The sequence below is a fragment of the Prinia subflava genome, chromosome 3 (genome assembly GCF_021018805.1).
Source record: "Prinia subflava isolate CZ2003 ecotype Zambia chromosome 3, Cam_Psub_1.2, whole genome shotgun sequence".
In the NCBI taxonomy this organism is placed as follows: Eukaryota; Metazoa; Chordata; class Aves; order Passeriformes; family Cisticolidae; genus Prinia; species Prinia subflava.
The window spans coordinates 44,226,407-44,250,653 of NC_086249.1; the positions used below are offsets into that span (position 1 = coordinate 44,226,407).

General features: G+C 41.5%; 1 long non-coding RNA gene across 2 annotated transcripts in view; it reads right to left on the reverse strand.

Annotated features, from left to right (window-relative positions):
• Nucleotides 1–20,626, reverse strand: part of LOC134547909 (uncharacterized) — a 62,855-nt gene extending 42,229 nt beyond the window's left edge. Inside the window, exons 1-3 of one of the 2 annotated variants that reach the window (XR_010079647.1) lie at nt 19,781–20,626; nt 16,588–16,675; nt 13,563–14,066 (exon numbers count right to left, since the gene is read on the reverse strand). This is a non-coding gene — a long non-coding RNA (uncharacterized LOC134547909). Of the gene's footprint in view, nt 1–13,562; nt 14,067–16,587; nt 18,974–19,780 lie in introns of those variants that run through there. The other variant, XR_010079646.1, reaches the window with a different exon arrangement.
• Nucleotides 20,627–24,247: the final 3,621 nt, after the last annotated feature.

The following is a 24,247-nucleotide window of genomic DNA, read 5'->3' on the forward strand; positions in this document are numbered from 1 at the left end:
TGAATATTTCAGCAGCTTTGCCACTCACACCAGGCAGGCAACCTTCCCAGTTCAATTAGATTTAATGTTAAGGAGAAAAGCCAGTAAGTCTTCTGCATCCATCTGCAGGTTGGTATTTGTCAGACTCCTGAAATCTGCTTCCTAAAGAAATCCCAAGATTCAACTGTAACTGTGCTCTTTTGTGGTGCTTTCTACGAACCTAGGGAGGGCGGAAAGAGGATCACTAACTTTTCAAGCTTTTATTTACCCTGCTGGAGCCAATCTATTTTTCAAAAAATATTCACAGCCAGGGTTACAGTGTAGTCAGCTTCTAGGACTACAAGAAAAAACAGTCAAGCTTTTTTGGAAGAGTTCTCAGCACAGACCTGGGACTCCACCAAGATCCACAGCAATCATTTCTTGGCTCTGGTAACCTGAAATGAAGGCACGGCATCAGAGAGAGGGAAGCCCAGACCCTGTACCATAGAAACCAAGATCCCTTTTTTCTCTAGAACTCTATAGGACCTGGATTTCCCCATTCCTCAAGAAGCAAGGTCCCAAAGCCCTGGTAGGTAGGAATGGGGAAAAGTTGATGTCAAAGATGTGGGTCTACACTGCAAGGGAAGGAGCAGAGAGGGTGCCTTACCTCCACCGAGACCTTTAGCCACCACCTGCCTGCACATCTATATCAGAGGGCAGCTTAGGTCAAAGTGGGCATTTCCACCTGGGTGGCTTTGGGAAGGTAAGAGCAGAAAACCCTCCTCATGTCAGGCTCCCTGTGGAACTAAAAACAAAAGGCCCTTGTGAAGAATAACTTCAATAGCCCCTTGAAGATCCAAATCTACCTCCATGGACATGTCCTTCCCTCTACCACCTCCCCATGGGTTGGCTGGGATGAATCCTGCCCAGAGCTTCCCCAGGGTGCAGGACCCTGAGAGGGCCCAGCTGGGCAGCCCAAGAAGAAGTTCAGGAACCTCTTGGCTTCTTGGAGACACCAGGATGCAGTTGGGATGGGACAGGGCCTTCTGGAAATATGAGAGCTATCTCAGACCTCTGCACTAACAGCAGAGTCACCACACCTCAGTTTCACTGTGGACAGGATCCAGGCTGTCTGGAAGAGCAAATTCTGGAGAAGACCATCTGTCACCACCTAGACCCATCCATTACCATAATGCAAATGTGCTTCTCCTCATGCAAATCTGTCCCAGGGCACACTCTCTCATGAACATCCCCACCAGTCCACTGACCATAATTTCCACCAGCAAGAGACTCCATTGCAGAGAGGGGTGTGCAAATCTCTCCTTCCCCAGCGTTTGAACCCCGAGTAGGCTTTGCCTCAGCTTTCAAAGGCCTGTGATGTTTAGTGTTTTGCAGATGACTGGTGGTGTGTATCCCAGAAGAGCTGTTGGACTTGTCTGCTTGACCTTTTCTCTGGCCACAACCATGTACAGTACAGCACACTCTGGTTTGGAACACTGAAGGTACAACAAATCTCTCAATGAGAGGTGAAATGAGCCAAAGTGCCAAAATAAGAACTCTGTGTGAGCATGGTTGCACCCAGCTTTGAGGCAGTTAGGTTTAGCAAGGGGGGGTTAAAGGTATGGGAGGAGGTTAGTCGATGTCATAAAATGTCAGTAAGCTTTTTATACAACCACCAGAAAAAGTTTTTTTGTTTTTTTTTTTTTACACCTACGGAGTCTTATGCGTTGTCTTTTAGACGCCCCAAAAATTCCCCTTAGCACTTTTATCATTCAGCATCACTCCAGAGTTTAGTCAGCCAAACCACTCTTTCCCAGTGTTAGATAAATTGCATCTTGAAAACAGCACAGATACTAATATCACATCATCCTAAAGCTGAGCCACGTGTGAAATCTCTATCCTGTTTTTCTACAGAGATGAGTAAGATTTTCCTGTGTAATTAATATGTAATATCTTTCTGTGCATTTGTGTACATATATAGAGCAAAGATACCACTGCAAAGATAACCATTTGCCAAAGTGCTTTTTGCATTCTTTCAAATGTGGTTGTTTTACTTGCAGTTTACTGCATTTTAGTCATGTTTTGACATTTGAAGAATTTTCACCGAAAACAGACTTTGTACCAATAACAGAACCAGACATAAAACTCGTAGTAAAAAGGAGCAGCAGTAAACAACAGATGCACTATTTATTGCATTCATTTATTATGTATTAATGGAATAAAGTATTTAAGTAAAATTGTAATGTTTCTAGTGTTGAATTAATGAGTCTAAAATACATTATTTAAGTAACTTGCACATATTTAACAGTGAGACTTTTTTTTTGGTCAGTTTTGCCTTTTTTGACATATCACCTTCTTAAAGACAAGACATCTACTTCTGGAAGTCCCTCATATTGTGAGGAAGACTGCAAATTGTCTAATAACACCAAGATAAAAAATAATTTACACAAACAAAAGAAAACAAAGTCCTGATTGAAAGAGGCCCATTATTGTCAGAACTGCAAAGAATTGGGAATCTTGTCTGTTTGGGATCCAATCCTTATTTAATAATTTTGCAATTTTATTAAAATTATCAAGCAGATCAAAATATTCAATTTATCAAGGGTTTTTACAGAATAAGAGTTTCTTCATGATAAGCAGAGATATGGGGACTTATGGAACACCATGTTCTTGAGAAAAAACAGCAGGAAAAAATTCATGAGTCACTGATTTATGAGCAACAAACTGGGGGCATAGAAAGACCAGGCTACACCTAAAATATGAACCACTAGCCCTACCTACACTTGTTAAATTTGGACAGAAGGCAATTTTTCAAATGCATTCATTTTTAGTGGGAGGGTTTTCATGTTACTTTTCCTTGGACTCTCCCAGAAATGTGATGCTTCTGATCTTTTGCAGGGGTAGGACTGGTCTTTACACACCATCTGAAGCACTGGAGCAGGGAAGGTGACAGGGTGACAGGGAGGCTGTTGGCTGCTTGACATGACAAAGCCATGCTCACAGAGAAAAACATTAACTCGGCTCCGCTTCTTTGAGCATGCCTAGCACAGGCCTTCCTACCCTTCCTTCACCCTTTTAGCTGCCCCTGTCCCTCCCAGCTTGAAGTTTTCATATTCAAAACAAGGCTGCTTGCAATCGCAGCTGCATCTGCAGCAACCGTGACACCTGCTCACAGCAGTGCCAGCCCTTTGCCTTCTGTCCTTTGGGTGGCCTTCTGCAAAGCTGTACAGCTCCAGCTCATATTTATCACCATTTACTTACTAACTGTGGGGCACATTAAAGTGGCACGGTTTACTAAGCACAGCTCTCTGCTTTGCTCTAAAATCTGAGCAATTACAGCAAGGAAAATAGTTCAGCAACCTATCACTGCCTTGGTTCTTGCCCTCTGTTTCCACCTTTTTATTTCTGAACAGGCTCAGGCACAAAACTGCCTGTGTGCCCTTATGGCTGCAACCCACATGTGCCAGCAGGTCACCATGTCCCATGGCACGCTGCAGCTGGGAACACCCCACCAAGGGCATGTCCAGGCATGAAGTCTGACCAGATAGGTGGGAGGAGGAGGAGGATGTGGAAGGGAAAAGGGAAAGGGCATTTCCCAGGAAAGGCTTGGCAGTTTGACTTTTTGCCAGCTTTGCTTTGAAGAATTAGCAATGCTCGGGAGTGCAGGCCATGCCGTCAGTCAGTAGGGCGTTGTCTGGTTACCCACTCTGAGGCTGTTTCCACCTCTGCCAGCAGCACCCAAGATCCCAGTGCAAAGTGCTGCTCTCTCACAGACAGCGTGGGGCTGCAGCCCCTCTGTGAGGCCAGGCCCTGCCCAGGGCTGGGCAGAAGGGCACAGCTCACCAGGCAGGGCAGTGGGCAGGGAGTAGGCAGGCACGTGGAGCACCACTGCCCTCATGGCACTGGCACCTGTTGTCTCACCTGACACACTTTGCCTGTGCAGAGAGGTCAAATTCAAGGGCTAAAGCAAAAAATCCCCCATCGCTTATTTCAGAAACACAATTCTAAAAGTTTCCTATTCTCCTCCCCCACTGCAGCAGAGCCCCATCCTCAGAACAGTGTGTGAGGGGAGGTTCAGTGGGACACACTGCAGACACAGGCACAACACAAATGTCTTCTCAATGAACAGCATCTGCCCTACTTTGCACCACACTGTCACACAGTCAGAAGTGTCTGTGTCATACAGAAACTAGGTTAAATGGAAAGGGTGTAGCTCTGTGAACCTTAATTTCTGCATTGTTTTGTACCTTCTGGGTCAGGATCTGAAGGTTTTTATCCATTCTTGTACAGATAGGAGAAGGTCCATAGGAGGTTTGCCCGAGTAAGAGCTAAGGCAGGAAACAGGGATTTGAGCTGGCTGCTGAGAGGGGAAAAACACACCATCCTGAAAAATAAGCCTCATCAGCCTCCAAGTGCTACTGTGTGTGCATGTTTCATTGTGTTTTTAGCTGTCCCACTGAACCCAGCCTTCCCAAAGGATGAATCAGAATGTCAAGCTGTGAAGCTGCTGGTACCCCACCTTTCCAACTACTACAAGTCTCTGTCAAAACAACAAATACTTGAAATGATAAACAAGGTAGTATATTGTGCTAGAGGCAGGTGATTCTGCTGCTGGTATGGACACACTGCCCACCCCTTGCCCTCCAACTCTCACATATCCTCTCTGCCCTGGGAACAGGGATCACCTTCCCAAAAGCTGCTATTCGCAACCTCCAGGGAAAGGTGCACACTGTCATTAAAAAATACTGCTGTATAAAAAAATGTGGGAGAGCCATGGCAACCTGAAGCATAACTCTGGGCAGGTTACTCATGACTAACTCCTACGTGGGCCGCATCTTACTCTGCAAATATGGGGCAGGAGCCCTGGCTGTGCTTTCACAAGCAGTTCAGCTCAGTGAGAGTGAGAAAGTCTGCTTTACCCCTCATGGCAACAAATCAATGCACAGCTTTCTCAGGTAATGCCATACCTCCCATGCTTTCAGCAATTGCCATTTACACTGGGAGAGAAGGAAGAGGGAGCTCATACAGTCCTGGGCTTGTCTTTAAAGGGGATATTGACCTTAAAAGGTGATCTAAAGTTTAGCTAAAAAAAAAAATTGTCTATAAAACATCAGGACACACTCTCCCAACAATCTCTCAGGTGGTGGACGTGAGTCGGGTCTGTAAGGTGGTTTACATTGTCGGTAAACTCAGGTTTTATTACAGGTAAGATATTTAAATGCTGCTTGTTCATTTTGAATGCCAATAACATTGTGCTGCAGTACTTGTTTTTCCATATGTGTCTATAATGTGGCCATCAGCACCAATTGTGGTTTTCATGGCCTGGGTTACAGCTTGTCTTTACTTTCCTCCTCCGAACTGTGCTCACTAGTACTGGCTACTGAAAAACAAGCCCATTAGCAGATTCAGAACATCCTCTCATCTCATCTCTGTACTTTCTTTTCCTTCCTGGAAACCTCCTGCTAAAACGCTGCTTAATACATCTAGAGAACAAGAGAAAATCAACATCATGCAATTGTGTTTTAAGCCCAAATACCAACCAAAAAATATTCTGCAGTATTAAAAACTATGTTTACAATGTCATAACAGCATTTTCTCAGTGTGAATGGTACAGGCAATCATTAAAGCAAACATCTTAGACCATGTCTACTGAGCACAGCTTAAGGTATTGGTCCTGGGGGAGCACAAGTACTCCCGTGCTCAGCGGAGGAGCTCCGGTATAACATATCCACTGACCTGCACTTGAACCTACCACTTGCTGTTTTCCTCCTATAATCTAAATCTGGAAACGCGCTGTCTGGTCAGCAGCGCACTACCAAATCATTCAGCAAAATGCTCTGGATGCCATAAAAGCGTGCCTGTGCTTGCAGCGCCATAGCAAACAAACTTGTAAAATATAGCCCCGGCACGGCTCGCAGCCACTGGCATCGCAGCCGGCGCATGTGCTGCTGCGAGGCACCTTTGTAATGCAGCCAGGCAGCAGCTGTGTGCATTGCAGACATTGTGGGTGGGAGGCTGTCTGAGAGCTCCACAGCTGTCCCCGCCGCCACACCGGACCAGCACCCGGCCTCCCCGGAGAGCGCCCTGCACAGCTCAGCCAGGGACCCATTTCGGAGCACCCCGCGAGGGCGGTGCTGCTGCTCACACCCGTTCTCCTCGTGGAGTTTTGAGGGATGTGGCTCCCCTGTCACAGGGAGAGTCTGGTCAGCCTGGGCACAGGGCTCAGCTCTGAGTAACTCAATCGCCTGCTGTGTCCATCTTCACAAAAAATGACTGCAGACACTGACTATTTGATGGATATATTTGTGTTAAAAAATTCCAGGCAGTAAACTGCAGCTTTGTAATTTTGCTTGTTTATAATTCCCAGCCCTGAAGTTCAGTCAGATCCATGCATTTTGGTGAGCCTGCATGTTTGCTGCCTTTCGGCAAATCCCGTGTGTGGACCATGGTCCACATATATGTGTTCATGACTGCAGCTTTTGTAAAGGTTACAATTAATCCTTCTTACCTTATGCCATTGAGTAAGAAAAGCAGCCCTTAGTTTTTGTTACCCAGAGAAGTTCAAAAGCCTTCATTTCCAAGTTTACTTGATCTGCCATGACAGGAGGGATGATCTCGGCCACATTTGTAGAAGACCCTGGCTTGTGGTGTAGGGGGCTGGGGCAGGCCAGCATCTCAAAAACATGAACCTCCAGAACTGCACTTTCTCACTGAAATTCAGAAACAGCTGCAGCAGCTGTAAAGGCTGCCACAGGCTTGGATGGCAGTGAACCCCAAGGACAATGGCAGTCAGACAGAGCAAAGTGCATGACCTCACCTAAAACCTCTTAAAATCACTGCCTCTTTCTATTGACTTCAGTGATCTCTGCCTCCCTCCCTGAATGAGTAACAAGGATCCCCACATATTAGGCAAGTGACAGGCATGAACAGACAGTAATAACAGCTTTGAAAGTGCTTACTTATATTTAGGTACTTTTAACTTTCTACAAAATCTGACAGTCTCCACGAGTCGTCACAGGTTGGCTTCCAGTTTTGTAGGAGAATCCCTACCAGCCATTTTAATTGATCCTGTGAGCACAGAGCATTTTTCACTGTGAGCTGGGGGGTTTTCAGGCTGTATTTTGCACTGACACTTGAATAATATCAAGCAAACTGCTGACTCTTTTTAAGCTGTAATGTGTCACTTAGAAAGCCTTGAAGCAGGACCATACACTTTGTTCATTCTGATTAAAACACTGGAGTTTTTAAAACTGCACAATACGCAGGAAAACACCCACTCTGTAAGCAAACCCTTCTTTTTCCTTCCCAGGGTAACTGGTGAGCTCTACTGGATTTTCCATTCTGGTGATTTGCTCTGGCCACAGAGGCAGGGCTGTGGCCCTTGGCAGAAGAGGGGCTGGCAGGGCTGGGCACACAGACATCTGAATTTTCAGATTCAGACTATTGGGGAATGTGCAAAATATGAATGTGGGGGCTGATTTTAAAAACAGCATCTTCCTTGCAACTGTCAATACTGAAGCTCCTGCTCAGGACACAGGGATCACAATGATGCAAGTGAAGGCTAAGCAGCTTCAGTGCAAGACTGGGAAACCATAGCTCTAAGTCCTTCCACAACATCTGACTAAAAAAGAGAACAGGACTTCTTACAGGCATGATGTCATACTGAAGGGGATTTTTCTGAGCTTGGAAGAGCAAGAGAAGATGGAAAAATGAACAGGATTTTTTTCAATCCTTCTCTGACTTCTTTTTGTTTTTCACATCAGAATATTGATTTCTTCTTTCCTCTCTCTGCATAAGGCAAAGCAGCTGTGCTGCCCCCAGAGAAAGGCAGGCACAGGTTAGGTATTGGGGCCAGCTGGGCAAGCCTTTCTCATTGCCTGACTGATGTCCTTTCTCAGCCATGAGTCTGCTCTACCTTACCTAGAAACGCCTTCTAAAAGCAAATTGAAAAGGGAAAGCAAAATGGAGTTACTTGAAGGATTTCTATCCTGCTTGCACCCTCTGACCTAACAGAAAGGACAGGGAGGCAGAAGAGGAAACAAGCTCAGAGGAGTCTGAGCAGATGCTTTTGTGCTGCCTCAAAGCCCTCTAAAGGCACAGGAGATACCTCAGAGCCCAAAGCCAATGGTAGCACAGACACCACAGGTCTCAGCGAGCCTGACACCCTGTACAGCTTTGTGATGCTGGAGTTGCTCCACTTAGATAACAGTGAACAATAAGCACTAGTGTCCACGCTTCTCAGCAGGACTCCAGGGCTTGGCAAAGGGGGCACAGGTCTATTTTGGGGACCTCTTTGTCCCTTGAAGAAACCAACTTACAAGCCAAAGGGGAGAGGTAGATCTGTGGTTTCCAATCAGGCCTATGGGACAATGCCAGAAGAAAACCAAATTATACGTATTGTATGAAATTATCAAATCTTAAACTGTGTCCAGAAACAGTTATTTTCATTACTGACTGAGGGCCATCTCTCTAGCAACTGATAGAGTTTGGAAGTTGTTTCATCAGTGCTTGCCAGACACCCATTTCTCTTATCAGACCTTTGCTCCCAGGGAGCACTGGGCTGGGAGAGCCCTCCTATGCTCACAACTTCTTCTTGGATCACCATGACTTCTTTATATTTACAAAATCTTTATTAGCCCCCGGAGGCACCAGATAAAGACAAAAGACCATAAAAATGTCCTTAGGAGGTCAGACTAAAGGTCCCTCTAGCTCAATAGCCCATCTCTAAAGCTGACAATGGGGAAGAGTACAGGACTAGGGCAAGCTTATAGTAAAACTACCATGATATACTCTGTCAACCTCCAGTGATTTGGAGGTCAGGGGCTTCCTGACCCAGAAATGGTATGTTTGTGTTTGAAGGCAGAGAAGGATTTGAACCTCTATTTCAAGCATTTGAATGCTACAGGAAAAAAAACACTTAGCTGGTGAGAGAAATAAATACAAAGTTGGTGGAAGCAGACCAAAAGTTCATTTCAAAGTCCATGACATTATCTCCAAGAGCAGACTCAGCTTTCTGAAGCCAAGAAGCATATTTTAGCCTGAGAGGCTCTGACTGCTCAGTATTCCTGAAGCAGCGCTCACCCAGACCTCTTCTTGCTTTCAGCTGATCCTCCAAGAGAAAACAGGGAGGGTGAGGAGTTCTTAGCTTGTAGGACTGGGACATTTGAAGCCTTCCTCTTCAATAGTTCCGTCAAATGCTAAAGGTTCCTCTCAGAATAAATAACAGGTTAGGTAGGTGTTTTCTTCAGGCATCAAACCAAAGCATTATCTCATACTGGACTGTGCTGGGCAAGTGAATTATTTACTGGCCAGAGCACAGCTATCCCAGCTGCAGTTGGTGCAAGGAAACAGTTCAGAAGTTGAAGTCAAGGGGTTATCAGGGTGGCCCAGACTCAGGCCAGACCACTGAGCAATGCCTACACACTTGACAAGTGTGTGCCAATAGCACCTCGGGACCACACAGCTCCAGCAAAATGCTGCCACACCATGACCAGCAGTGTTCAGGTCACAAGGACAGCCACCACAATGGGTCTCAGCAGCAGCAACAACAAAAACAAGCACAGGTCCCTCTGCCACATGAAAGGCTGCACAAACATTTGTTCCCTTGCAACCTTTCTGCAGGGCCCTGGTGCTCACATGAAAGAACAACGGCACTTCAGACCTACCCCACTTCTCTCTGTCAGCCACCACATCCCCTATTGAAATCATTTCCTGTTTTATTTTTAAGATTGCTGCTGTCATAAGCTGTTGCTGGCATGGGGGTGGGGATGGGAAGGTGGTGTCTGCCCAGTGAGCACAATAGCCAGCTGTCACCTCCTTCCCAAGGCACCTTTTACTGTTGCTGCTCTGCAAGATGGCATGGTGGCATGGGGCACACTGCCAGGAGCAAAGAGAGTGATACTTCTCACTTTGTAGCATCTCTTCTGGAAAATCAAGGAAAACAGGGTTGATAGGACGAGCAGAAAGAGCACATTTGATGTTTCAGATCTTTGTGGTGCAAGAACATAAAAGTTGTAAGGGACAAGAGTATCTCTTTGGGGTAAGTCTTTGTAATTGGAACAGAGATGCAACACAAAAATCCAAATTCTAGTCAGCAAGAGTGGCAGCTGACATAACTGTCCCCTCTCCTTATATCATGCATAGCAGGAAAAAAAAAAAGGAAAACTCAAACTGAAAATGGCTCTAAATTATAGTTAGACTGCATTATTCCTAGTATTACCTTTGCCTCTGGGTCCCAGATTCATGCTCAGTTTACACTGGGACAAGTCTGTTGGTCCATCATGCCCTCCCATGAGGTTTTTTTATTTGTCATAAAAATATACATAGCAAGGGGCATAGTTTGAGTGAGATGAGGGTCAGATCGGAAGGCAGAACTGAAATTAGTAACAAACCAGCTGCTGGAAATTATTTCACAGACTCTGGAACAAACTACTCAGTTTCACTAGGGGCCACTGTGCAGCACAGGATCGGCCATTTCCACAGGGCTGGCGAGAAGGACCGGTCACATCGTGGGCACCACTCGGGAGAGGCGGGTATGTGCTGGTGCAACAAATTGATTCAAGGATAGCCAAGATTTTTTTTCTCAAAGCAACTTCTTAAAAATTCACCAGCAATCCCTTTCTGAAGCCAGAGTAACTGCAAAATTTAGCTGCTGCTTTTTCTTTTTTTTTTCTTTTTTTTTTTTTTTAATGCAAGAACTCATGTAATTTTCATGGCTGTAAATCAGAACATCTTCATTCCTGTGGCATGTTTTTCACTTTTACGAACACTAATTTCACTACATTTTTAGAGTGGTGACTTTAGCCACAGCATGGCTGCTGCTAAGTTCCCACGGCTACCAGTAGGACTTTTATGTGGGAAATCTGTGGGCAGCAGGGAGCCTCCCTGTTTGTATCAATATGAACTTCCCAAGAACATCAGACTGACATTTTCTCAGCCCCAGTAAGAGCACACATGCTCTCACTTAGAGCTCTCTTTTCCTAAGCTGAAGGACATGTGTGATCATTTTAATTTCATCCGTTTTCTAGCAGGCCTTTTGCATACACAAAAATGCTGCACAAATGAGGTTTTTTTCCTCTCCAGCCAGCAGAAGCCAAATCCTACAAACTGCTGAGTGCCAGTTGCAAGGCCCTAAGGGACTCAAACAAACACCAGGAGATCCTGGTATGGGACAGCCTTCCAGCTTTCACGCTCCCAGCATTCTGGAAACCCTCAGTGCTGCAGAGACACCCATGATCCATCTCCACCATCAGAGACCAGGCTGTCAGTGTTGGCAGGTCATCACTGCCACAGCCGTCCATAAGATTTTCCCAGCCTTTCTCTCAGCAGTTACGCATTCCAGAGATGACCAGACACAAACACATCTCCTGTACTTGCACGCTGGAGCACTTTCTGTAGCTGGGTAATGAGTCGAAGAGCACATGAGAAGCATATACATACTGTCTCTCCCAGCTGAAAAAAAAAAAAGCTGATTTGGGGGGGAGGGGGGGAGATGGGGTTTTTTTGGTTTGTTTTGGGGGGAGGTGTCTTTTCTTTTCTTTTCTTTTCTTTTCTTTTCTTTTCTTTTCTTTTCTTTTCTTTTCTTTTCTTTTCTTTTCTTTTCTTTTCTTTTCTTTTCTTTTCTTTTCTTTTCTTTTCTTTTCTTTTCTTTTCTTTTCTTTTCTTTTCTTTTCTTTTCTTTTCTTTTCTTTTCTTTTCTTTTCTTTTCTTTTCTTTTCTGTCTTGTCTTGTCTTGTCTTTTCTTGTCTTTTCTTTTCTGTCTTGTCTTGTCTTGTCTTTTCTTGTCTTTTCTTGTCTTTTCTTGTCTTTTTTCTTTTCTCTTTTTTTTTTTCTCTTGGAACATAAAAATGTTTTGGAAGAGCAAAGGGTGAATTGTATGGCTTCAGCTTTCTTAGAGATAATATATTGCAGGGGAAAATTAGCCATGGTGGAACACTGTTCAGTCAACATTTAAAGAAGTGCACAGACACAACAGGACCACACCTAGTGATCATATCTGACTATCGCTTCCTATTTGCAGAACTGCAGACCTATGGAAAGGTTTCAGGTGTGAAACTAATAAGAGACATCCATACTCAGGAGTGTGAGGCACTGGGAAGCAGGGAAACAGAAACACTCAATCAATTGTTTATCATTTTGGTCAAAAAAGGCTGTTTTCTTTGTCAGTGAGAGATGCTCCAGCTTTACGTGAAGCTGAAGCCAAGAGAAATCCTTAAACCCTGATCCTTCAAAACACTCACAGCTCTCCCTTTTCAATTTAGTGTTCAGCTCTGTTACGAACCTGTCCTTTGGAAGCTGCTGCAACCTCCACTCTTTGTACCTGGCTGCAGGTGAAGTCCACAACACATTGCTCTGGGCATAATCCTCAACATCATGCCACGTGTCCCACATGAAGACAGCAACATTGTGAGATATGCTGCTATTCAGCTAACAGTGAGAACGTCAACATATAATCGAGAGGGGTTGAAATGGAAAAGAAAATATAAAGCTGAAGGTAGTTTTTATTGTTGTTGCAGCCTAGATAGTCTAGGACTGTAAGTGTGGCGAGGTTTGGAAAGAGACCATATCTTTCCCAAGACCAACAGACATATTTGGGGGAAAAACAAGATAACTTTCCTCTAGCTCAAAACTGTCACTTCTGGGGTTTAAAGTTCTGCATATTTCACTGCAAAAACCTGGAAACTCTTTTCCCAAACACAACTGTCTTGCTGCTGTGCTCATCGTAGGCTTACAGCAGAAAAAGGAGCATGTGCTCCTCTGCTGAGCACTGCATGGGGTTCTGCTGTTGCTTCATGATCAGAGAGAGCCCTGGGCATGTCAAACACCCACGACCCAGAGTGGCAGTGGGGAGAGAAAAGCTGTCTCCATCCCATTGCTAAATGGTGTCATGTTTTGGCTGTGCTTTATTTAAAAGGCTCAGGACAGTGAGGGGGTGTTTAGGAGTGGAAGCATTGGAGAGTATACAGCAAAATTCAGAAGCTGTGAGGTGCACGAGGAAGTTTTATCACAGAGGGTTTGTGTACTTCTCTGACATCAGGACCATGTTTTAATATACCTGTTACAAGATGAATTGAGCCATTTGCAATCTCCCTCATTCTCTCTATGTCTGATAATGAGACTGGTAGCACATTCCTGGCTTGTTTCAAATACCTTTCAGTGAAAGTCAGAAAGTGAAACATTTAGAGACACTACACCTAGATCAAACTTCCCAGTGAAAATCCTCAACAAAGGCTAGTGCAACCACTAGTGCAAGAATGTTAAGAAGATTTCTCTGCTGTCTTTAACTTAGGCCCATTTTGAAGGCAGTGTCAGGGTCTGCATATGCACATCTGTGTCTTTTCTCTTTGAAAAGCTGCTGAACTTGGCCAGAGAGGCCAAATGAGATAAAGATCTCAAAGTTACCAGCTTTTCTAAAAGCCACGTGAGAATAACTGGCCAAATAGAAAAGAGGAAACCTGTACACAAGACCCTCTACAAGAACTCAGGCTGAAAGTGGGGCTGTGGTACAAACCTCCATGTTATTATGACCCCTGACACCCACCCTAGGGGGAAGAAGCTGGAACACTTCAATAGGGAGAATGACTTCAACACCTCATTGCGCTCACCTGTTACACAAATCCACCTGCTCTCGGCAGCTCTGATGTTCGCGTGATTCCTTATGGACATTAGGAGCTCATTTTCAGGGCATAGACCTACAGATGGGGTTTTGCTGGGGACCTCAGGGCTTCATCCCTTTGAGTCAGCAGCCAGCTAACCACTCTCTGCTGGTGTTCTTGACTCCCTGACCTCAAATGCCCCCTGGGCAATTCCACCAAGCATCTGCAGGGAGAAGGCATATGTGGAGGTGAGCTGAGTGTTGGGCTGGTGAGAGGGGCTGGAAAATGAGAAATGTACAGAAGAATAAAGGGGAGCAACAAAAACAGGGCAGAAAAGAAGAAGGTCAAAATTTTGGTCTCACTCTGCAAAACTTGTAAGAATTTTCTGGTATCGAGTCATATGAAGGGAAAGTGGGTGGCTCTTGAGACACAGTAAAAATGAGATTAACTCACCTACTAAATTCTCAGTCATCCTCCTCTTATAACCACTGCCAGGAAGTATGAATAACCAATCTGAATTTAAATAGAACAAAAAAGAAAATACTATACAGTATGACTAGTCCACAAAGAAACCATGAATTTGCTCTTTTAATAATTAAAAGCAATCCAACAAGTTTTCCAAAGCATTCGTCTCTTGTTCATGAAATAAAAGACTATCTTCACTGACCATGTATGCCAAGTGTGCTGCATTATCTGCCCAGATAATTGCATTATTTTTCCCATTTGGATGAAATTGCATTTTGTGAGAGGGACAAAGTAATTCCCCAAGTGTCAGTTATTTCTCTGCTTAGAAAATACCATGTACAATTATTCCATTCATGGAAGAATTGAAATGCTTTAACTACCTACTTACTCATATTTTGTAAATTATGGAAGAAAAAAAAATGTTCATTGCCACTACCAGCATGAGACAAATGTTTTACTGCATATGACATGGGCTGACAAAATTTCCCACCCAAGCCCATTTGAGTTCAGCTTGGGACAAGCCTTACAGATGTTTTTTGGGTTTTTTTACTTCTTGCTGTGCAGAACCAGTATACTCCTACAGCTCAGCTAACAGGCTACATGCTTTGACCTTCAAATCCAGATTTATAGATATCTTCACTCTTGGATATTTTTAATGTGTTTACTTCGCTGAACATTAGAAATATTATTAATATTTCTAAGTCTCAGGAGCTCTCCTCCAGATGCTGCCTGCAATGTAGCTCTCCGGGAGCCATTTGGAGAGAGACCATTTTTAATCCCTCTCAGCACTACTTTTTCACAACTCAAGTCAGTGAGTGTCGATATTATGCAAAATAAGTAAAGGTGGTAGGAAATTAATTCACCAGCAAAACTCTCCATGAGTCAAACTGTCCCCCAGCTACCACATTAAATTGTGCTGATAAGAGGTGAGATTGCCAAATGCCATGAAGAGGGCTTTGGCACATTAGTGTCTGAGAGCGTTTTTCCCAGACATGAGTGTGGTCCCAGCTCTGAAGTCCATTAAAGCCTTTTAATCACTCTGGATTTGGCTTTAGGAAGGAAGGGCAGTTTCTGGCGTTGCTGAGTTAGGGTGAGAGTATTGAAACAACCCAAGTCGTTGAACGGTCGGTGCTGCTGCGATGGAAACAGAGGAGGAAGCAGAGCTGAAGGGATTTCTGAGAAACGTCGCAAACCAGTTAAGCAGGCAGGAATTGGACAACCTATCAAGCCATGTGGAAAGAGGCTGCTTTCTAGAGATATGCCACCTACAGCCATTTTGTCTTTCAGTGCTCCAGTAATCAGATCCATACATACAGATTATGTTACTGGGCAAGAAAAAATATATCATTCAACAATGTCCATAAATGTACAGACATAATCAAAGTTTAGAAAATGCATCTGTTTCTCCACCACTAAGAACAGCAGCTCCTGACTGAAAATTAAGAGTGTATTGCTTACTGTGCCTACATATTGAACTACATAGTATGTACATACTAGTCTAACTACATGTTAAAATCACAAACCTTTGGCTTTTATCAGAGAGAGAGAGAAGAGAAATTATCATTCTCTTTTTCAGGTTTCAAAAGAGAAGCATGAGCTTTGAAGTCCTGTATTTGTGAAATAAACCATCATAGCCTGTTAAAATGAGCTTTTGGTAGTGAGAAGGTTAACTAATCTGGTTTCCCCGATAAGTTTTATCTATGATCAGAACTGAGTCATACAGAAAATACTCCTACAAGATTTGACCTTTTACTTGTATCCCACACTGAGATAATATACTTAAAATGGATATCAATAAGAACTTTGTTTTAAAAACCATATTTAAAATAAATTACTTTTAAATAACAGAAACTGTTTTCAATTAGCCCTGTTAAAGGAAATCAACTAGAAAGTTATGTATGCTTTTTTATTTTCTTTATATAAATTATACCCAGGAGTCCTATGATAGCAGCACTGTACAAACTATGCACTACCTTTATATTTATTTCTTATCAAAATAAACTTAACAAATTAGATTTGTTTTTACAGCACTTTATATCCAATAATGACAATGTTGTATTGGTCCCAGGATAAAAACAATGAAAGTAGCAGCTGAATGGTATTTTTATTAAGAGTTAACAAAAATGTCTTGTGCAAACAGAGTATATAAAGAAAATTAATTCCATAATTCCTCATGATGAAGGCTTTCTTCTCTTTTTTTCTTTTTTTCTCACAATATCAATCTCATTTGGAAAGACCATTTTGAGGGGAAAACTTTAAGTTTTAGCATTACTTACTCAGCAAAATGATATTGCTGAACTTAAACATTGCTGACTGCTAGGATTTAATATTAGGACCTGGCAAAAGTTTTGATAACTTAATACTTTTTAAAAGAAAACTTGTTTGTTACTGAACATTTTGGGAGCCCAGAAGAAATATAATCTGAAAAATAACAGAACTAAAGATCCAAAGAGATGTTTCTTATTTTTCCCATTTTTTCCATTTCCTCTACCTTAAACTAGTTCCTCCATGCTAGCATTTTTAGAAGCCTTTTTACTGGTGGTAGATTCAGATATATCAAGATATTTACCATACAGATCAGCAGGAGTCCATATTTTCCTCCAGCAGTGGAAAAATGGCAGGGCTAATAGTCTGGGGTTTGTTACTAAAAATGAGTCCTTATAAAAAAAAAAAAAAAGAAAATTAGAACATTGTTTAGAACATGTGGTTTGCTGCTATTAAGTTAACAGTGGAAAATCTCATTACTTTTAAAGTTAATTTTATTTTGTGGTGGGATTGTTCTCTAGACTGAAGCAGATTTTTTCTTAAACAGAGCCTCTAATCCTACCTTACAGTCTTCTGTTCAGCAAGTCACTCTCTGCATAGCTTGGCTAGATGCATGTTTAAAGTCAAGTGATGAGTTAAAAGGTAAAAAGGAAGAAAAAAACTTTTCCCCACATGTGCCCCTGGGGCTACTAGCAGGCAATTGTGTGCCATCTTCTCCATCTCTTGCTTTAACTACAGGAGCTGTCCAATAAAGATCTTGGGTTAAAGATGTTCTTTTAGCAGTGCTAACAATTTTTTCTGCTTCTAATGCAAGATTAGAGTGCTCTGCTGGGACAAATTAGAGGTTGGGCAAATTCTAACACCAGCTTCATGCAGGAAGCACTGTGGAGAAGCAGGGGTGTAAGAAAAGTGTAACGTGGTCTGATGGCCCAAGGGCTCTGAAAATCAAAGGGGTGAAACAGAGAAGAAAGTAGTAGCCTGTAAAGATTTCTAGTCCAGGTTTGTTTTCAAACTTTGGAAGGAACTAAGCTGACTTCTGACTTTTGATTAAGGCTATAATGATTAACAGAGAATGAAATCTGCAATTTGAGGGGAAAATGACCCCAAGACAGAAGCCTTGTTTATAGCCTGCATGCTATATATGCAGACACATATATATATATCTCCTACTTACAAGTTACGATGACTCAGATCTAAACTCTCATGGTTTAAAATACCAAGTGAGATTCAGAGTCACACAATATTTGCGTTCCACCATCAGTCCAATGTTTTGGGGCTTTTTTTGTTGACATATGATCATACTATATAAAATTAACTCTTGTGCAAAGGTGAGCCATTATATTGTAAATTTCACTCACAATAACTTGTGTAGCTCAAGTCTGTGAGCTGTAGTTCAAGACACCCATAAAACTTTGTACTCAGCCATGCCCCTTGCACTTTTCTATGCTAGTTCACCAGGAAAATTTGGCACATGAATAACCAAAATACATGCACACAAGATCACTGATTATTTGATATTAATTTTTTTTTCTGAGCATCACTCTAGCTCTTCTCAACTAAGTTGCCAAAGTGTGAGAGCTACATCTAGAAGCTGACTACCTTAGCCCAACTGCTGCTGAGGTCCTGCTTCTCCATCAGTGATAATTTAGAAAGCTCAGGAGTTCAGTCCCTGAGTATCTTTGGGGAAAGAAAATAGGAAAGAAAAGCTGCCCAGCAAACAAAGCAGTTCTGACCTGTCTGAACTCATAAGTACTCAGCAGTGCTCTGTTGAAAGTGTCTCTGTCTCTCACAGTTTAACCCCAGGTGGCAATCAAGTACCACACAGCCACTTGCTCACTTCCCCACCTGCACGGATGGTGAGGTGAATTAGAAGAAAAAGTAAACCTCTTCTGTTGAGATGAGCAATGATTGAAACAAAAGAAAATATTAAGATAATAACAATTGTAAGGAAAAACACTGGGGAGCTAAGGGGTGTGTAAATAAAACCCAGCAGAAACATGTGATGCTCAATACATTTGTTCACCACACACTGCTCAGCCTACCCCCAAGCACTGATATCAGCTCCCAGCCAAACTCCAGCAGTTTATACACTGGGCAGTTCTGTGGTATGGAATATCCCTTTGGCTACTTCAGGTCAACTGTCCTGGCCATGCTCCCTCCAGATTCTTGTGCACTTGCCCACTGGCAGAGCATGAGACAGTGAAAAGTCCTTGATTCAGAGTAAGCACTACTTAGCAACAACTAAAACATCAGTGTGTTATCAACATAATTCTCATACTAAATCCAAAACAGAGCACTGCACCAGCCAGCTGAAACCAGTTCAATATCAGTGCACTATCAGTTTGTTGAGTTACATTAAAATGTTACAAAAACTGAAAACGGAGCAAAGGACTACTCACTTCCCCACTGTGAATAAGAGCACCTCGAGATGAGGGGTCTGATCTTCACAAGCATATGAGTTCCTACAGCTCCCATACCAGCTAGGAAGAGCAGCAGGTGTTCAGAACCCCTGAAGTACCAAAATTTGAACTTAAAGCACATGAATGCTTGCATGACCTCCAAGTGGTTAAGTGTCTACTCTCATTTTGTGACTAGGAGCCATTTAGAGCATTGATAAAGATTTGGGAAATGAGTTCTCAGTGCGTGATACAGCTATAAAAAAAACATACAGACTGAATTTGGGTCTTACCACAAATTCCTGGTTTTACAGATGAACAAAAGCTCAGTGTAACTAACCTAGAACTGAGAAAATTTCATCTCTTAGCAGATGTGAAAAGTATAAGCCAAGATAGAGAATGAGAGCGAGACCTTGCTCAAACAGAAGGTGAAGCTTCAGAGCTGTGGCATTTATCTGTGCCACGGCGTTGTGAAGCCAACGCATTTTTGACATCTCACACATGTGCAATTGAAAAGTGAACTTGCAGAAAAGGGTTATTTCAAGAGCTGAGTGAAACTAGCTTGCTCAGTTTGCAGAGCTTTTGTGTTAACTTTCTTATGTTTTGCTTCATACAGTTCTATACTCCAGGAGTTTTGTTTTGAGTTTTAGCTTCAAACAAAGCAAAACTGATTGTAAACCACTGCATTTTGACTTTTCATGTTGAAACTATATCTCACACGGAAAGTTTCAAAGGCCAAAGTGCACAGGACTGGTAGCCTGGGATAGTTCAGCCTGTGTTCAGGATGACTGACTGAGGGTCAGAGACAAGATCTCCCTACATGCAGTCATGCTGATACCTGGCTTTTCTGTGCAGTCTTATGTCTGTATGAAACACCTCAAATCCACCCAATTTTATGTAGTTTTCTTGCAGGAATAGTAGAAGTTTATAGACAGAGTTGTCAGTTTAAACTAATATTAAGTAGTGGCAAATTACTCATTTTTTTATTATTAGATTTGTTTCTAGCTAGGTGCAATAGGATTATTATAAAGGCTTTTTCAAACAGAAATCTAGACATACAGATAAGCACTATTTTCTGCGAAATGAATGCTGGTTGTTTACCTGTATCTTATCAGATATGATTTGCCAGAAATCATGGCAGTGTCCAGAAATATCTTCTTGACAAAAGCTTTCCTTTATTTCCTACATTTATGTTCTTAGCAGTTCTTCAGCCCAACTGTTAACACATTGGAATATTTTAAATGGACACAGAAAATATTTTCTGTCTGATTTCTAACAGCACATATATTTCCATAATCATCATTTAACTTTCCACTATATTAATAACTAAGACAAATTTTACGTAGCAAGCAGCAATCTAAAGCCTCTAACTTGACAAAAATATCCTGTGCTTATTTCTCTTTCTAACCATCAAAGAAAGTCACTACAACAACCCTGAGTACCAGCATTTTTCTTGTGTGATTCACTTACACCAAGCAAACCCTCTAGACCTACAGTTTTCCTTTTCTGAATTTCTGCTTAACCAATATGATCAACAGGTCCCTTTCTCTGTGGGTGGTGATAATGTCAGTATACCACTGCCCAAATAACCTTTCTCTATAGGGAAATGCTAACATTTAACTCTTTAAATTTAAACCACATGTATTTTGGCCTCATAAATGCACTCTGTATTAACTGACTTTTGTTATTAATTTGTATCACTAAAAATCTTAATGAAACCAGTTATTGGAAATGTTAAGTGCAGTAGACATCTAAAATTTGTGTATGAGCTAACATATTTAAATGGTGACTAAATATTTTCCTCAACCATTGTAAACAGGCTTTTCAGAATCCCTGATGACACCGCTCTGCATATGTTTGTTCAGTGTAAATATGTTTTTCTGTGTCTCAGAAGAGCTGTTCTTTCCAGCCCATTCCAGGGAACAGAAGCAATGGCTTACAAATGGTTTCTTCCTCTTACCTTCACTGTATCCAGAAACATTAAGTGTCATTCCAGTGCTGCCTACATGAGACTTCCACCAAGAAGAGCAAATTCTGTGTGCAAATTCTGGAAACTGATCACTTCCTTGCCTGCATTGTCATCAGGTGACCACAAGTTAAGAGCTGCCAGTGCAGGAAAAATATTGGTATTTGGGACAAATACTTGGGGACTTCTTGTTCAAACAACACAAAACACAGATTCAACTGTTTCCCCAAACTAAATTGTTCCTCAGAAAAGTTTAACACAACAGCAAATGTTAAAAAGCTAATACATGGATTAGCTCTAAAACTGCAAATATATTTAAAACTAGTGGAGGGTGAGGTGGAAAGACAGTATAAAATCTTAAACTGTTTTCTGTAACCTCTAGAAATGAAACAGTTTATTTAGTGTTTACATGTACGATTTAGGTAGTATTTACACAGTTCTATGCTTATAGCCATTGTTTTAATTATACATTTCAGATTTCATAATATAGATGTGTTATTTAATACATATAAAAATGTAAAAAATGTCATCTTTAGAACAGCATTTTTTTAAAACAAATACCAACTCCCAGGTACAAATTAGCACTGCCTTTTTTTTTTAATCTAAATTCTGTAGCAAATCTCATAAACTGTATGTTTCACTGCCCAGAATACCCTTCAGTACCCTGGAGTAATATTAATAAATGGAAAATATTTTCCCAGTCTGTCTGGGGAAGGGTATAGGGGCTTGCAAATTATATTACAAAAAAATAGTCATCTGAGATAATTCCATCATCTCAAGATATTCTGTGGGCTTGGTCACAAATTTCAGAGTGCTTGGGTTGAAGCTCTCCAGCTCTTCCAATAATGTGAATTCTTTCCCATTTCACCATCTTTCAATTAATTCCCAATCCATAATTCTTATCACATGTCCTGATATTTGGTAAAAGCTTTAAAAATGCCATTATACCCCTCTTAAGAGACAAACCATTCCCAGTTCTCTGTAGGAGTTTTCTTTCACCTTCATTCAAGCTCCGATTCCCTGTGATCAGGGACAAATGACACCAAGAGGGTATCTGTTTCTTATTTCAAAGAACCATTGCAGCCATGCCTCGGGAGTCCATCCATCCTGGAAAAGATTGATAAATACTTTAGGAAAAAAAAAAAAACAACAACAGAATACATAGAAATAACTCTCTCTTTCACTCCCAAACTATAAAATTAATATTGTACATCACTAAATCAGATGTTATGATTGCTTTGTAAGTCACTGTCCATCATGACTTTTTCTGTTGCAACTTCATTTCTTTAACTTCTACAAGTATAGTCCAAATTCCTATCAATCATAATGCTAGTGAGTGATTTTAAAAAGTTCACAGGAAAGTGTTCTCTGTCTACACAGTCCTAATTAATGCCTGTGGTGGATTTTATCCAGAATTCACTACTTTCCATTAGCTTTAATTTTATTTTAGGGTGAGTTATGTATTCTATACATATATGATATATAATTTTAATGCATTATGTACAACAAATTGCTGTTATTATAAAATGACAATTCAGAAATTCTCCACTCCACATTGTGCAATTTATACATAACTATACTGACTAGTATAGTCGAGATTTCCCTCTTATTCAACAGACCATAAAAACTGGACCTGATTAGCATAAGTTTCTAATTGTGTATGTAATTAATGCCATTCTTTAATATAATTTCTTTAATTTAAAAGTATTTTTTTAATTAAAGAAGTATTTCTTGTGTCTATCTGAGTGTCCTGCTACCTGAAATTACCACTTTCTTCAGGAAAATTAGTTTACTGCATCATGCCCCAAACTGGGGATTAAACTTCCTTGAGCCAGACTCAAAGCACTACAGTCCTGATGAGAAGCCCCAGGCTCCTGGCAAGGACCTTCCGTGGTGCACTTGCTCAACAAGAGCCACTCCCAACTCACACACAGGTTCAGTGCAGCCACTGGAACTCAAAACAGGCCCTTGACAGCATCCCAGGGAATACAGCAACTCTGTCCTTGTTAGATATGAAAGTACTCTCCTGCCTCTGTGCCTTGTTAACCTGAAATAAAACACCTTAGAGAGTATTACCTTCCCAGATGTGATAGCTCTGATTTTCTTAAGCGTTTGCATATTATCTTTTACAGCAGTTTTCTAAAGGGGAAATTCAGGTTCCTGAAAGACGGTACCTAATGCCTGCTAGGATACCCTGGAGTACCCAGGATATATGTGCAGGGCTGGCATGTTGTGGGACCTACAGGAGACTTCTGACCTTTGACAAAATCCCACACCTTTGAACCGGCAGTGAGAGGCCAGATTGCATTCCTACATGCTCTAAGATCCATATTCTGATGTTTAGCCACATGAGTTTTTCTAAAACTAGTAAAATAAACCATTAAAATTAAAAACCAAAAGAGACTAAACATAATTTTATATGATTTCACTTAATTAAAAACTTGGAAAAAATAGTAAAAACTTTAAAGAAATAACTTTGTCTCAATCTCATCCCTTACTGTACAAAAACCTGCTGGAGATTAGCATTGCTTGTTATATTGATCCTATAAAGGCCATAATGAATTAGTCATATTCACAATACTTTTATACTTTTTGACTTCAGATTTTAGAATACCACTACATTTTCAAAGTTAAATACTGAAAAAGTCAGAAAACATTAATGCAGGCTTCATGCAAACCCAAGAGTATAACCTTCAGCTATTTTGGAGAGAAGTTTTTAATTCTGTCTTTATATACTACTTTTTCTCACTGAGCAACTGAGTGCTTGATACTGTTCATAAGAAAAGTGTTGTTGCATTTGTAATTAAATAACATCTTGGAAAAGACATGGCTGTCAACAGGACAACTATTTTACATCCCTTTGTTGCAAATAAAAATTCTAAAAATGTAAAATCAGTTCCCACCTTAATGTGCTCCTTGCAGCCAAGCCTTGGAACTTGTTTTTGTGTTTTTCCTCAAGCAAACTTCCCTTTGATTCCAGGAAGAGCTTTGGCGGGCTATCATATCACAGCAGCACACAGTCCTTTGTAGTCCTAGAAATGGCTGAGGAGAAGGTAAACGTGGCTGGATTAGTCAAAGGGAAGATGATTATGATGAAGTTACAAGAAAGAAATTAGATACAGAACTAAGATGTAGCAGGAGAAATATTTCTAGAGGAGTGTGGAAGTTCTTGCATTAATGTTGCATGCACAGCAGCAAGGAGGGGTGCACATTTCTGTGTGCTTTTGATTAAAGCAGATCAATTTAACTTCAAGTAATGCAAGGGATTGGAAACCTAAGCTTCTGGAATAAAGCAGTGCAAATTGTGGTTATTTTAGATCAGGATGCTCAGGCCCAAATCTCTCAGCTACATGCAAATGCAAATGGTAGGGGGAAAATTATTTGGTGTAAAAGGACAATGGATATACAAGGGATCTGGGTAAATGCAAAAGAAAAAAAAATGTTTATAATCATCAGAGCTGTGATGGGTTGGAACTTCCAGTAGCATATAGGTGGTCAAGGCAGCTCCTGCATGGATTTCACAGTAAGTTTGGATTTAAGAGCCAAAGACTAGACTTGATAGACCAGGAGCCCTCAGCAATGAACCAGCAGGGTCTTGGTTC